The sequence below is a fragment of the Lithobates pipiens genome, unplaced genomic scaffold (assembly GCF_037356315.1).
Source record: "Lithobates pipiens isolate NorthernLeopardFrog02 unplaced genomic scaffold, aLitPip1_a1.2 Scaffold_3, whole genome shotgun sequence".
NCBI lineage: Eukaryota > Metazoa > Chordata > Amphibia > Anura > Ranidae > Lithobates > Lithobates pipiens.
In genome coordinates, this window is record NW_027507790.1 from 53969765 (window position 1) to 53983791 (window position 14027).

The window sequence follows — 14027 nt, forward strand, 5'->3', positions numbered from 1 at the left end:
CCCCAGATCGGGTTGCATAGTGGAGTCATGCAGGAATCTGATCACATGGGTGTGAACTCCCATGCAATCCGATTCCAGTGCGAAACAAAAAAAGGGTCCTGCACCATTTTGGTGCGAATGCGATGAAAATTCAGCCATGCAATCTGTATGGTTGAATTTGCATTGCACAGACATTGCATGTGATTTGCACAGCAGTGCGCTGCTAATCACATGCAATGTCTGACATTGCCCCAGTGTGAAACCCAGTCTAAAACTGCACTGTCCTGGTCAAAACATGGCAAGTGGCAACCCTGGATGGGAACTCATTATAAATTGCCAATGCTTCCTAGCCTGAGAAGTATTACAAAACTGTATATGCGGGCACAATCATAAATGGCAAATAGAAGCACTGGAGGTTAAGTAGCCATTGACAACAACAGACTTACTCCCAAGAGCTAGCCCTGAGGGTTTTTACAGTGGGAAAAAAAAGCCAAGAAAAACAAATTTGTGTTAAAATGCTTTAATACAAAATGAAACAAACAAAACAAATATGCCATGAAAGAAGAAGCATATGAAACCATAACATGCAAAAATATTTTTACATCCTGCAATATATACAATGAAATTTGGTTTATGTAAAGGTCAGTGTAGTGCACCTTTGGTGCATTTACGCTCATCTATTAAGTCCCCTGCCCCTCCAATTTTACATCACTGGATCAGGGACTGGTAAGTACATCGTCAACTAGACTGCAGAGCTTGTTGATCAAAATGTTTCCGGCATGACCCACGCATGCTCTTTTCACACCCTATTTATTTCCATGGATTTCTGAAAATGAACTCACTCTGAGTCGATAGCAATGAATAGTTGTGCAGAACACATGCACAGGCACTAGGAATCTTTTTGAAAAGTGGCTCTGCTGCACAAGTGAATGATAGTTACTTAGTAGGTAAGATTGTAAAAAGACACAAGTCCATTAAGTCCAACCTGAGGGGGTGATTTATGAAAGACGTGCGCCATCCGTAGATGCTTACGGCGAGGCACAGCGCACATTTTCATATTTACGAATGCGCCGGTAACAGAGTGCGAATCCCCCATTTACTATAGCGTTCTAGGCGCATGAGAGAATGCAATCTTTGCGCCACTATGGACATGTCACGCGGCATCTCCAAATCAATATTGACAGAAGATGGAAGTGCCAATATTATGGGGTGATATGAGGAAGTTTAGTAACAACTTCGCAAGTAACAAATATGCCCAAAATAGAATGAGAAAGTAACTTTTTCAGAGAAAGCCTGCTGTGCCCACAAGTACATTTAGTACTGCGTGAGATCAACGTATGCACTGTGCAATGCGCAAGCGGCTGTTGCGCTTGCTCACATGCATTTGTTCACTGCACGCCCAAAGTCTGCACCGCACCTTTAAACTTGACACTTTTTTTTTGTTATGCTGCTTCACCCCTATGTATTTTTTTAAGGAGATTTTCACACAGGTTATGTTAGTATGTTACGTTGCCAACATGTGACATTTAACCTTCCCCCTCTAATGCATATAATTTCTTTGGGCTAGCTTTTGCTTTTAAAGGGGAACTCCCCACTCTATTCTGCAATGCTCTTATCTCCCACCTCTAACCCCTTGGATTTCCATGGGCTAACGTTTGCTTTTAAAGGGGAACTCCACACTCCGCTCTATTTTCAAAAGGCTGCGAGCTGCCTTCACCAATCCAAACCACAGCCTTTCATCCTTTTTTAGCACATACAACAGGGCCAGCTAGGAAAGTGGCAAGGAGAGATCACCCAACCCCCTCCTGTACCATACAAGGCCACATGCACTCAACATAGCTGGCTGCTTTTGGGGCATGTTGGGCTCAGCCGAATACTAACCACAAAGCACCTTGTACCCACTGGTTTAACCACTTTACCACCTTCCTGATCAGAGCATTTTATGCAATTCTGTACTGGGTCGCTTTAGCGGACAATTGCGCGGTTGAGCAACAATGTGCCCAAACAAAATTGACGTTCTTTTTTTCCCACAAATAGAGCTTTCTTTTGGTGGTATTTGATCACATCTGTGGTTTTTATTTTTTGTGCTATAAATAAAATAAAAAAGCGACAATTTTGAAAAAAAACTTTTTGCTATATTAAATATCCCAAAAAAATATATATAAAAAAATTAAATTTCTTCCACAGTTTAGGCTGATATATATTCTTCTACATATTTGTGTTTGAAATAAAAATCGCAATAAGTGTATATTGATTGGTTTGCGCAAAAGTTATAGCGTCTACAAAATAGGGGATAGATTTATGGCATTTTTTTTTATAAATTTTTTTTTTTTTTTTTTACTAGCAATGGCGGTGATCTGCAATTTATTGGGACTGCGTCATTATGGCAGACACATTCGACATTATTTTGGGACCATTGTCATTTATACGGCGATCAGAGCTACAAATAGCCACTGATTACTGTGTAAATGACACTAGCGGGGAAGGGGTTAAACACAAGGGGGGTTAATTGTGTCCTAGGGAGTGATTCTAACTGTGGGGGATGGGCTCACTACAACACGACAGAGATCACAGCTCCTGATGGCAGGGAGCAGTAGATCCCTATCATGTTGGTAGGCAGAACAGGGAAATGCCTTGTTTACATCTCCCCGTTCTGCCTCTCCTCGCTGAAATGTTAGAAATCTCCTGCACCTCAAGTATACCCCATGCCTTCCATGTACACTTTGATACACCATGTTCTATTCTGATCCCCTACAGTGCAACCCATGTCCTCTTTTTCTTCACCCAGCAACATACCCATGTCTCTCTCTGCACCCTGGGGTGAAGTCAATAGCCCTCCCATGCACATTCCTATACATCACATGTCCTTTTTTGCATACCTATAACCCACAGTGAACCCCATGTGCTCTGTTAAATTTTACAGTCTTGTATACCCCACAGCGTACGCCATCTTCCCTCTGGCACACCACCGTGCACCTCATCTTCTCTTTGGCACCCCATCTTTCAAATGGCACCCACAATACACCCCATATTCTCTTTGGCACCCCACAGGGCAGCTCATTTTCCCTCTGGTACCTACAGTACACCTCATCTTCCCTCTGGTACCTACAGTACACACATCTTCTCTTTGGCACCCCACAGGGCACCTCATCTTCCCTCTGGTACATACAGTACACCACATCTTCTCTTTGGCACCCCACAGGGCACATCATCTTCCCTCTGGTACCTACAGTACACCTCATCTTCTCTTTGGCACCCCACAGTGCACTCCATCTTCCCTCTGGTGCCCACACTGCACCTCATCTTCTCTTTGGCACCCCATCTTCCCTCTAGTGCCTACAGTGCCCATCATCTTGGCAACCCATATTCCCTCTGTCACCCACAATACACCCCATATGGCATCTGGCACCCACAGTGCGCCCCATCTTCCCTCTGGTGCCCACAGTGCGCCCCATCTTACCCCTGGTGCCCACAGTGCGCCCCATCTTACCCCTGGTGCCCACAGTGCGCCCCATCTTACCCCTGGTGCCCACAGTGCCCCCCATCTTCCCTCTGGTGCCCACAGTGCGCCCCATCTTCTCTATTGCACCCCACAGTGCACCATTATCTTCTCTTTGGCACCCCATCTTCCCTCTGGCACCCACAGTACATGCCATATTCCATCTGGCACCCACAGTACATGCCGTCTTCCCTCTGGTGCCCACAGTGCACCCCATCATCCCTCTGGTGCCCACAGTGCACCCCATCATCCCTCTGGTGCCCACAGTGCACCATTATCTTCTCTTTGGCACCCAATCTTCCCTCTGGCATCCACAGTACACGCCATATTCCATCTGGTGCCCACAGTGCACCCCATCTTCTCTCTGTTGCCTACAGTGCCCCATACACACTATTAGATTTTCTGCAGATTTTTGTCTTCAGATTTACCAAAACCATATAATATGGAGGTCAAACCTTAGGAGTTTCAATGTGTATGCAATCAGGCAGTCCCTTGCACTACATGGTTTTGGTAAATCTGAAGACAAAAATCTGCAGAAAATCTAATGGTGTGTATGGGGGTCTAACACACCTGCTATTCCGACCTGTGGACTTCTCCACCGATACAACAAACCTAAAGCACTGTAACCTGCTTCTGGCAATCGAGCACACCGTGCTGAGTCCTTTCACCCTTCCATGTAATCCATCGTGTGACATCTGCCGCTCCTCCCCTCCCCCTCTCCTAAGCAATCCCATTCTAATGTATACCGATCTGTACCTTTCTGACGATCTGAACCAGAATTAGACGACCTATACGTCACTGGTGGTCATGTGACCGGAGACCCGGAAGCAGTGTGGAGTACAAATGGTGAGGATTGTTATGCTTATTAGGAATAGGATCTCTGTGTTGTGGAAGTCAGACAGAAATAATAGAGCGTGGACACCCTGAGGACTGACATCTGAGAAGGAGGTAAGCACGCTGTCTCTAGTATTATCTCCAGCTGGTGAGGAGCAGAGAGCATGGGGCTGCTGCTGCAAGTCAGGGGACCTTATACCTGCATTGTTAGAGGAGGAAGCCTTGAAAATTAATTGTGATAAAACAGAGATTGTGTGTTTGTATTTTAAAAGAGAAAATGGGAAAAAATAGTTTGCAAAATATTCCTATTTAACTACTGCTAGCTTTAAAATACTTGGGTCTAGGGATCTATTACACCTCTAGATTGTGAGCTCGTGGCTACAGGGACCTATTACACCTCCTAGGATCGCGAGCTCGTGGCTGCAGGGACCTATTACACCTCCTAGGATCGCGAGCTCGTGGCTGCAGGGACCTATTACACCTCCTAGGATCGCGAGCTCGTGGCTGCAGGGACCTATTACACCTCCTAGGATCGCGAGCTCGTGGCTGCAGGGACCTATTACACCTCTAGATTAGGGATGAGCTCTGGCGTGTTCGCATACTCCACGTGCAGAGCCTGCCAGGGAGTCGGCACAGCGCTAATCGCAGGCAGTGAGACATTGCCCGATCTCTGCAGCCGCGCATCGGGGCAATGGCTCACTGCCTGTGATTAGCGCAGCGCTGCGCCAACTTCCTGGCGAGCGCTGCACGTGGAGTATGCAAACACGTCTGAGCTCATCCTTACTCTAGATTATAAGCTCATTGGTATTGAGATCTATTACACCTCTACATTTTAAGCTCATGTGTATAGGAATCTTTTACACCTCTAGATCGTAAGCTCATTGGTATAGGGACCTATTACACCTCTAGGTTGTGACCCATTGGATTCCCTTTGATTTAATGTTAACTTGAATTATGTCAGATAATCTACAAAAAAAAGTGTGCTTCTGTTGTCCTGAGATGTGTGTGGCCCTGGGGGACAAGACAAAATAAGGGTTGCTTTTGAAAGGTTTTACTAGGCTCAAACCCTCCATGGTTTGTTTGCAAAAGACGCACACCTCTAGATTGTAAAGTCATTGGTATAGAGACCTATTCTACCTCCTAGATTGTAAGCTCATGGGTACAGGGACCCCCGCTTACTTCTGGATGGCAAGGCCCTGGGAACAGTGTTCCATTATACCCATAGACTCTAAGCTCCTGGAGACGGGGTCCAATTATACTCTTTGGTTCACACTTGTACGGGTGGTTGCAGGTGTGGGAATCGTACCTCTTCCCACAACCACAACACGCTGCTCTTTTGCACACGTGCGGGGCTGCTATTCATTCTTAATGGCACCCCCACACATCTAAGCACTCATTGCATTTGCAGGTGCTGAAAATCAGAGTGCAAAAGCCATTTCCCTGAAGCTGCGGTTTTAGAGGGGTGCAGCAGGCCATTCAAATAAATCCCTTAGACTTTTAGTGCTGGGGACAGGGCCTTGCTCAAAAAAAGAAAATTGCAAACAAGCAGGTTCTTTGTTTTGCATTACATAGCAATTGAATTTGGATTTTATATTTAGATAGTTGCTAACAGTTAGATTTTTCACTTTTGCACAAAGTTCTGATGTATATTGATAAAGCATATCTAAACCCAAAAAACAAAATGTATTTTACTGCAACTTGCCAATCCTTAAATGTGGTGGCTGAATTAGCAGAAGCCATAGAGAATAAATTGGTGGGTGTAAGCCCTTGTACACACGGTCGGACATTCTGACAACCAAAGCCGTTGGATTTTGTCCGAAACTGTTGCATACACACGGTCGGACTAAGTTGTCGGAAAATCCGATTGTACATAACGTGATGACGTTATTTCGTTATGACGGGACTACGTTCAGGCTAGTAGCCAATAGCTTTGGTCTATCAATTTGATCTGAGCATGCGTGGCACTTTGTCCGTTGGAGTAGGCTACACATGATTGGAGTATGTCCGATCGGAGCATTTTGTCGGAAAATTTTACGAACAAGTTGGAAAAGTTGGTCCGTCGGATATACCGACGGAAACAGTCCGATGGAGACCACACACAGTCTGATTATCCAACAAAACAGTCCGATAGGACACATTCCGTCGGAGTCTCCAACCGTGTGTACAAGGGCTTACAGTTTTTTATGTCCCATGGTATTTGCACAGCGGTTTTTCCAACACAATTTTTTTGGAAAAAAATACACCTTTTTTTTAATGCAAAAAAAAAAAAAATATGACTCTTTAAAAACCTTAAAATTACTAGATTTACAGATGAGGTCTAATGCTAGAATTACTGCCCATGATCTGACATTCGCAGCAATAATGCACATGTGTTGGACGATTGCTGTTTGCATGTGTGAGGGGACAGGGGAACTTAATTAAAAAAAAAAAAAAAAAAAAAATGATTGATTTTTATTTTTTTACAGTGTTGCTTTTTTACATTTTTTTTTTTTTTTTTTTTTTTTTTTTATTATTGCTGTCACAAGGAATGTAAACCTCCTTTGTGGCAGGTACTCTTTATGGAGGGATCTGGGGTCTATAAGACCCAAAACCCTTTCTCTGTCCTTTGGCCCCTTTCACACATGCAGACCATTCAGATCTACCTGTCAGTTTTTTTTCAGGCGGATCTGAACGGTGGCTCCATAGAGCTCTATGGAGCGACGGATGTCATCGGTGGCATGTCCGCTGACATCCGATCCGCCCACTCCACAAAATCCAGACAGATGGATGTTCTATTTTCCATCTGTCTGGTGGATTGGATGAAAATGGACAGGCGATCCGTAATCATCTGCTTCCCCCCCCCCCCCATAGGGGAGAGCAGACTCTGACAGGTCTGTCCCTGCACAGAGTCCTTAAAACCATTCAAAACACCAAGATCTGTGTTTTTGAATGCTTTAATTTTAAAAAAACGGCGCCGTTGACATCTGGGTAAACCAGAAGTGATGTCACTGCTTCCATCTTACCATACCAAACAGCTGATCAAAGCCAATCCCAATATCTGGCTGGCTGGCCAGTGGACATGCCGACTAGTCGCCCAGGTCTCCTGGTGGGACGGGAGAGCCCAAGCAAGCCACGGGAGTTGGGGAGGTTGGACATCCTCTCCTGCTGCTGAAATAGCAGTCAAGCAGCTACATAGCTGCTCTGATTGCTATTACAAGAGAGCCAACCTCTGGCTCTAAAAAGCAGTACCAGGATGGTGCCTGTGTCTCAGTGGTTATACCTGGATGATACCTGCAAAGTCCAGTGAAATACGGGTATGTTGCTGGTCATTAAGTGATTGAAGCAGAACTCCAGGAAAAAAAAATTCCCTTGTAGTGGGTCTTTGCCCGCACTGCACAGGATAACTACTCGTTTTGTCCAGGGGTGCACAGGAAAGCTATACTCCTAAGGTTAGATACCTTAACAGATTTATATGAACCTGACTAACAAATTGAAGCTAACTCTTTATAAGCAGTTACAAAAACACTTTTCTTTAAGGATAACTGTTTTATCCAAATGAATAGAAGCTGATCATTGTAAACACCCCTGTTTCAAATGGCTTGTCTTAACTCTATAACTGCCACTTTTGATGGATAGTATAATCTGGTAAAGGTGGTTGAAAAACAACAATCATACTGGCTGGATCACCAGGTGAAAATAAGCACAAATATGCAGCCACCACATCTAGTATAGTATTTTTCTGCAATATATTATACGTTCGCTTTTATCTGTTTTGTGTTGTAGCACATGACCGATATAAACGCAAAGTCATTGTGGCTTTTTTTTTTTTTTTTTTTTTTTAGTGTAGAGTTAAAATTTGTCATGTTTTATTTCTGTCTAGAACTTAATAGATGAAATTACTCTTTCGCTGTATACATATCATATAACTTTTGTTTGCTTACTTTCAGATTTACCAAGACCATGTAGTGCAAGGGCCTGCCTGATTGCATACAAATGTAAACTGTTTAAGGTTTGACCTCATATTATATGGTTTTGGAAAATCTAAAGAGAATTGTATAGTGTGTATCCAGCTTTAAGACACATTTTAGCTTGTGGCTCAAAAAACTCCACAACAAAAAATCCCCTGGTTTTCAGTTGTGCGTGTTCATATCTGAGCGTAGTGTCCCTTGAATTTTCAAATCTTTTTGGCCCCAATAATCTTCCTTTGGTACCAACTAAAAAAAAAACGCAAGCCTCAGGCTCCTTAAAAAAAAAAAAAAAAAAATTGCTCAAAAATGCCTGCAAAATGACCAAAGAAGCTGAGCTCAAATGTGAATGCAGCCGTACTTTTTGTCCCTATATAAGACATGGCATCATAAGGACACATAGGTTAGAACGGCAACAAAAATAATGTCAAAGGTTCTGCCTCAGATTGCATTAGTATGAAGGTGCCTCAAACACAATGAGAACTGTCCTTGTTATTGCTGGCGTTTTTTGTTTTTCTAATGCTAGTTTTGTGTATGCTACTTCATTGTTATGTGGTTTTCAACATTGCTGAAAGAGTACCATAACTTAACTATACAGGGTTGTAAACTCCACATAAAACAATGAGCCCCTTTATTCTCTTCAGTAATTCCATAAAGAGTCATTAAATGCTGTATTCAACCTTTACACTATGCCAGGGTTATTCAGTACAGCGTTACAGAGAACAGTGGGGATGTGGGAAGTGCAGTAACCCAAGAGCACCTTTCAGATTTGGCTGTATAGGAAATAAATGAAATACTTTTTCATAATTTCATTTCGGCCACCTCTCAGGCTGATAATGCCGATAATGTCTGCCGATATTCTGTACATTTCATTAAAAAAAAATTGGCAGGTACTCTTTATAAAGGGATCAGGGGTCTATAAAACCCCAAACCCCTCCTCTACACTTGAAAGTATTCCATGATATCAAGATGTGCTTCTGGAAGAATGGTCAAACATTCCCATAAACACTCCTAAACCTTGTGGACAGCCTTCTCAGATCTCTATCTGCAAAGGGTGGGCCAACTCCATATTGAACCCTACGGACTAAGACTGGGATGCCATTAAAGTTCATGTGCGTGTAATGGCAGGCGTCCCAATACTGTTGATATATCTAGCAAACGCAGATGGATCTTCCATCTCTTAGGCCTCATTCACACCTCAGCGCTTTGCAGCTTGAGGCTCGAAGCTCCAAAATGCTGGAGGAGAAAAATTCAATTATTCTCTAGGGAGTGTGAATCGAGCAGATTGGTAATTTTTTTTTTTTTTTTTTTTTTTTTTTTTAAACATTTTTTTGTTCCCTAGAAACGCTTGATTTGAGCCTTTTGCTCATAAGAAATAATTTACATGAAAATAAATATTAAATACAAAATCCCAACCCTCAACACTAATTTTAACCCCTCACCCCAATATTAAAGTGGTTGTAAAGCCTCAAGGTTTTTCACATTAATGCATTAAGGTGAAAAACCTTCCGTGCTGCAGCTCTCTCCAGACTCCCCCCTTTTTTCTTACCTGAACCCATCCGATCCAGCGATGTGCATGAGAGCAGCGGCTCCAGCCATTGTCTCTCTCCTCGTTGGACAGATTCATAGCAGCAGGAGCCATTGGCTCCTGCTGCTGTCAATCAAATTCAGTGACATGGGGGGCGCAGCTACTGTATGTGTCAATGGACGCAGCAACGGGACTCAGTAGGGAGCCTGCGCGGGTGCCCCCAGGGGAAGCGGATTTCTGTGGGGCCACCTGATGAAGAGGGGGACCTGGGGGACCGAAGAATAAGAGAATTTGGGCTGCTCTGTGCAAAACCATTGCACAGAGTAGGTAAGTATAGGCATGTTTGTAAACCATCGTTTGTTTTTTTTTAGGGAAAAAATAAAATAAAAATCACTTTAACCCCTACTAACCTAACAAAATACATAAATAAGAAGTAAATAAATTAATCTCTAACCTTAAGGCTGGGTTCTCACTAGTGCGAATTGGATTTAAATGCCCCGCACCCCATTCGCGGAGCCGGTTCACATATCTCTGCAGCAGCTCCGGTGTGATTTGCACAGGAGCCCTGTCTATTTCAGGTCCGAATTCAGGCTGAAATCAGACCTGAAACGGTGAATGAGGATGCATCGGACTCCTGCTGTGAGCCGCGGTGTGCTCATATGTGAACCCAGCCTAAACCCTAACCCTTAACCCCTTGAACAAAAAGTAAAAAAAAAAAAAAAAAAAAAAAAAAGCAACTGAAAAACACAGCATCAAATGATAAAACAGATGATATTTTTCTCTATTGGCTGAATAAAAAAAACGCATAAGCTCTTATAGCTCATATGAAGATGTTTGATGCCAGGGTAATTAAGGCCTGTAAAGATGACACTTTGGCTGCTTTCACACCGAGGAGTTTTTGAAGTGCTTTTGTGTTATTACCAGCTTGCCGACAAGCCGCCATCATTATACTGCGTCGTAGCTATACGTCGGCTCGCGGGACCGGGATAGCAGGTGTGCGTGCGCCTGCTGCAGAGCGGGGGAGCCGATGCTTATGGCCGACGGTCGCGATGACTGCCGGCCATGAGTGATCATGAGCAGGGGAGACATAACACGGAAGTGTGTGTTTAAACACACAAATCCGTGTATTGTTTTGAGAGGAATGACAGATTGTGTGTTCCTATTAACTAGAAACCACAATGCATCACTTCCTCTAGTCGGTCCCCTCCCCCTTCAATTAGAATCACCTCCCAGGGAACACAGTTAACCCCTTGATCACCCCCTAGTGTTACCCCCTCCCTGCCAGTGACATTTTTACAGTAATCAATGCATTTTTATAGCACTGATAGCTGTATAAATGCTAATGGTCAGAATTGTCCGATGTGTCCGCCATAATGTTGCAGTCATGATAAAAATCGCAGATTGCGCCATTACTAGTGTAAAAAAAAAAAAAGAAAAAAATAATACAATTTTTATAAATCTATCCCCTATTTTGTAGATGCTATAACTTTTGCGGAAACCAATCGATATACGCTTATTGCGATTTGTGTATTCTTCTACATATTTTTTGGTAAAAAAAATACATATCGGCTTAAACTGAGAAAAATAATGCTTTTTAAAAAAACAAAAGGGAATATTTATTAAAGCAAAAAGTACAAAATATTAGTTTTTTTTTTTTTTTTTTTTTTCAAAATTGTCTCTCCTCCCCTTTTTTTTTTTTTTTTAAATGTTTATAGCGCAAAAAAAAAAAACAAAAAAAAAAAACACAGAGGTGATCAAATACCACCAAAAGAAAGCTCTATTTGTGGGAAACAATTTGGGTGCAACGTCGTATGGCCACGCAATTGTCAGCAAAAGCGACTAAGTGCCCAATCGCAAAAAATGTCCCGGTATCTTCCGGAGCTGAAGTGGTTAAAAGCGCCTGAAAAGCTCAAGAAAAATGCTTTGCTTTAAATTTCAATGTATGTTTACACACGGGGGCATTGCACTTCTGCTGTGGTGTAAAAAATCCTGCTTGCCGCATTTTTGGAGAGTTAAAGAAACTGCACCAAAAACATTCCTCCCCATTGAAATTAATAGGAACCACCTCAAAAACTAACTCGCTAAGCGTTTGAGTCATGCCCTTCAAAAAACGCACCTCCTTCAATGCATAGGCGTTTTACAGGCAGTTTTGGTGCAAACCAATCGTGAAAGTAGCCTTTATTCCACGCCAGCTTATGCTGGTGTCAATACTTTATGGACTTCTACAGGAGCCTCGTCCTTGCCCTGTTTCCTCCCGTACGGTGTTTCCACATTACCTGGAGTGAAAAGACCTCAGAAATGAGAACAAGCGACTCTTTCCATGTGGGATCATAATTACTTAGCCAAGGTTGTTATTTAATCAATTCCTGATTACAACGAAGCGTATTGTGGCTGGAAATTGAACGTCGTTTGGTGTGTATAATTTGAATATCGCTCTCCTCTATACGGAGTGCCCTATTATTAGATTTTAATGAGTTCCCGTGGTTTAAATATTGGTTTTCTATTTAATTTTTCTTTTCACCCTTTTCCTCACTATACTATACTACACTATACTATACTGTCAATTTTCTTTTACTGCTTGCTTAGTTTAATTTACAGCATAAATGTTCATTTTTTTTTTTTTTTTTTTTCTGCTTCATAGCAAAATTCTTTGTTGTGTAAATTTTATCCTTTTATTGTTGACTTCTCATCCATCTCTGACCTCTGTTTCTCAATGCTGATTGTCTGCCATGATAGTCTTCTCGGTTCAATACATCTTGAGTCACTGAGCTGGAATACATATACGGGGCAGAAGTCCTGACTACATATTTCACACGGCATAGGTCATAGTTTATCTTAACATGTTTGTTAAAGGGGTTGTAAAGGTTTGCTATTTAAAATAAATAAAACCAACATGTTATACTTGCCTCCTTCTGTACAAGTGTTTTGTGGCCCCGATCCTCCTCTTCTGGGATCCCCCAGGCATCGAGTGCCCTCTCGGAGACCTGCATTCCATGGGGACACCCCTGTGGGTGCGCTCACAAGTCCTGCTGCTGCGTCCATTGACACAGGCAGCAGGACTCGGCCCCGCCCCCGGCTTCCATGTCACTGGATTTGATTGACAGCAGCAGGAGCCAATGGCTGCGCTGCTATTAATCTATCTAATGAGGACCCGAGACACAGCTGGAGCTTCTGTGCTCACGCCCGTTGATGGAACGATCAGGTTCAGGTAAGAAAAATGTGGGGGGCTCTGGGAGGCTGCTGCACTACAGAACGGTAAAACCTCGAGGGTTTACAACCCCTTTAAGGCAAAAGTTGTAAATGGAGCAGGAAGGTTAGACCCTCTGTAAAATTTGTATAGCTGTTTGTGTTGCCACTAAGGAGATTCACTCCGTATCAGTTCTGATAACCTTTGTCACCAAAACAAGTTAGGAGAAAGGGGAGGTGAACACCTATTCAGAAATTCAGAATTCACCGGTATGTATAAGAGGTGGATTTCCCTCACTTCGGAGAGATTCCTCTCACTTCCTGTTGCATCTCTGGGACAGGAAGTGATTGGAAAAGTCCCCAGTTAGACAATGACAGGTTTTTAACCTTTCCCTTCTCTATCCAAAACTAAGAAAAACGTTTTGGCTTTATATACACTTTCAATCAGAACTCAAAAACAACGACAAAATGTAACAATAGTCCATTAAAGATAGTATAACAAAACCAGCTTTCACTGCATAATTTATCTCAGTCAAGAGATTTCTCTGCAGTATTTTTTCTGCCACTAGATGTTTCCAGTCAACATCTGGTGGCAGAACCACTCAACCCACTTCCTCTGGCTTGGACCCACCCCAGCCTGTGACTGGACAGTGAAAGGAGAAGCGGCACAGTGATGAGCTCATCCTTTCTGTGACTGATTTCTCATCCTATCAGCATGTTTCTTGTTAGCACATGAACTGATTAGCTCCTTGTTCTGCTTCTTCTTCTCCCCTTCCAGCCCTGTTGTACAGGGATTGCTAGATACTCATATCATGTCAAATTCAGGCACTTACCCTGCTTGCATTTAAACAAATAGATTTAATGATTACAGAGCTGCATCAATTTTTGTCATTCATATCTGCTTAAAGTTCAGTTTTAGGGGACCATTAACCAATTCCCGACTGGCGCACACCGATGTACGTCGGCAGAAAGGCATGGGCAGGCATATTGGTGTACAGGTACGTCCATTTCTATATGCCGCCCTGCCATCGCATGCGCGTCACCGGCGGCATGCTCG

At 43.0% G+C, this 14027-nt stretch overlaps 1 protein-coding gene across 5 annotated transcripts in view; it reads left to right on the forward strand.

The window, feature by feature from the left end:
• The window catches only part of TANGO2 (transport and golgi organization 2 homolog), a 243668-nt gene that overhangs the window by 57986 nt on the left and 171655 nt on the right, over nt 1–14027 (forward strand). For 2 of the 5 annotated variants that reach the window (XM_077461700.1, XM_077461704.1), the window contains exon 1: nt 4269–4426. The exons of 2 other annotated variants lie outside the window; for them this stretch is intronic. The gene's annotated coding sequence lies outside the window, so the exon portion shown is untranslated. Of the gene's footprint in view, nt 1–4222; nt 4427–14027 lie in introns of those variants that run through there. One more of the 5 variants, XM_077461702.1, reaches the window with a different exon arrangement.